The sequence below is a fragment of the Lipotes vexillifer genome, unplaced genomic scaffold (genome assembly GCF_000442215.2).
Source record: "Lipotes vexillifer unplaced genomic scaffold, Lipotes_vexillifer_v1.1 scaffold412, whole genome shotgun sequence".
Lineage (NCBI taxonomy): Eukaryota > Metazoa > Chordata > Mammalia > Artiodactyla > Lipotidae > Lipotes > Lipotes vexillifer.
This window is the reverse complement of record NW_006798464.1, coordinates 1,116,397-1,118,864: the sequence shown is the minus strand read 5'-3', so window position 1 is coordinate 1,118,864 and position 2,468 is coordinate 1,116,397.

Genomic DNA, 2,468 nt, shown 5'->3' with positions numbered 1-2,468 from the left:
TTCCTGCATATTTGAGCCTGGGCTCAACAATTATGGCTGTGAGGCTTGGGGTTAACACTTCATTTAGGCCACCTGAAGTCACAGGTCACTGGACTGCCCTCGGGTCTCTTCTGTTCTTGTTGCCCTTTTCTTAGTTCACATACTTGTTCTCTTACCTCGGCTACTATAGAAGCCGCCTCGCTAGTGTCCTGTGTCTGAATGGGGCTGGCTCACTGTTGAGCATGCTGGGACCTCAACCATGTGGTGGCCAGGGGAGGGGTTAAACAGGAGGCGGACTGGGGACACTGACATGGGGAGAGGCACCCAGTGAGGGCATCCTGTTGCCCAAAGCACTGTGGCCAAAGGGTATGGCAAGCTCATGTGGGCAGGCCACCATTCTAAACGAGGTGGCACAGCGTGTCAATGGGGGAGCCCCTGAGCAACAACTAGGCTTGGTGTCTCGGGGGTGGTGGTGGGGATGGGCTCCTGGAAGGAAAAGGCTATGGTGGCTGGAGCTTAGAGAATGGTGGGAGGTTGGGCATGGCATCTTCAGCATGTTAAGTATTTTGGGACTTTATCCTTAATACCTTGGAAGCAAGTGATCCCCGGGAGAGTAATAAGATCTGATTTGTATATTTCAAAGATCACTTGACTACAGAGAAACTGAAGGCAATGAGCCCAACTAGGAGACTGCTGCAGTGGTGGGGGTGAGAGCCTAGAGTGATTTAGTCTATAGCAGTGGCAGGGGAGACGGAAAGAAATTCAGGTAGACAGGTGGAAAGGGACTTTCCAGCAAGAGAAGAGGACCTGCAAGGCCATGGAGGTGGGGGAGTGGCCCGATCTTGGAATATGCAATTTCTGTACATGGTCATTGCAATTTTATACCAACACGTAAAATTTGATAATCCTTTTGCAATTGATGTTATATAACTACTTCCTATCAATATATCACTAGTCTTCATGTCATTGTTTTTAAGATTGACTACCTTAATAGTTCTATTATTTTCCAGAATTTGGGTAATTAATTAATCCCTCTTTGGAGCTATCTGTGTCAAAAACTATTGTAAATTACGTAGTTCCCTCAATCTCACCTGCCTCCTCCGGCCACTATATTTTGTTTTGTTTTGTTTTTAAGATTTTTTGATGTGGACCATTTTTAAAGTTTTTATTGAATTTGTTACAATATTGCTTCTGTTTTATGTTTTGTTTTTTTGGCGCGAGGCATGTGGGATCTTAGCTCCTGGACCAGGGATCAAACCTGTACCCTCTGCGCTGGAAGGTGAAGGCTTAACCGCTGGACCGCCAGGGAAGTCCCCAGGGTTATTTCTTTAGGGATGGATTCCTAGGAGTCAGATTACTGGGAATCTAGGAATTCTTTGTAAAGGTCTTGGGTTTTTTTTTTCTGTTTGTTTTGTTTTGTTGTTTTTGGCCAGGCCATTGCGGCATGTGGGATCTTCCCTGACCAGGGGTTGAACCCATGCCCCCTGCACTGGAAGCTGTAAAGGTCTTGTTATATTGCCAAATTGCTTTCCAAAAGGGTTGGTTGTTCTAAATTATAATCTCACCAGCAAGGTAGGAGAGGACTATTTTCACGCTACCCTTGCTAGCTTTGGGTATGATAATATTTTAAAAATTGATATTTGATAAGGTAAAACTAACACTTTAAGTTAATACTTTAATTTTAATTAGCCTTTTCCCCCATTAATAGTGAGCTTAAGCATTTTATTTCATGTTCATTTTCTAGATATATTTCCTCATTTGTTACTCAGTTCCTTTGCCCATTTATTACTGAGGGGGGGAGGTTTTTTTGGTTTATCAGTTATTTATATTTTAAATATAACCATTTGCCATATTTTAAAAACTTTTCCATTAAAAAAAATTGGCTTACAAACGTAAAATTTTTATATAGCTATATCTTGACTTTTTATGATTTTTATTGCTTCTAAGCTTATATACTCTTTTCAGATGTTAGATTCTCTATCATTTTCTTCCACTCTAGTTATTACTTGGTTTTATATTTAACTCTGTAATCCACTCTGCCTTTAATTTGAGAGAGTATGAAGGGAGATAACTAAATTGCCTATTTTCAAATTGCTAACGAGTTATCCCAATACACTTACTGAATTCCTTTCCACTGTCAAGGTATGATGTCTTCCACATCACATATTAAAATCACTTATACTTAAATTATCCATTATATTTCAATAAGTCTCCCTTTAATGACAATGTGAACTATCATAGTAGGTTTTAATAGTTGGTAGAGCTAGGTCTCACTTATTGTTCTTCTGTTTCAGAATTTTTTTTGGTATTCCTCCTCAACATTTGAAATATTTTGTCAAGTTTCAGTGCATATTTATTGCCTTTGGATTCTTTTAAATGAAAAAAAAAAACTCTGGCTACAAGAGTAATACATTTTATTTTAGAAAATTTAAAATAAAAAAATATAATTCCACCACCATTTTTTTTTTTTTTTTTTTTTTTTTTTTTTT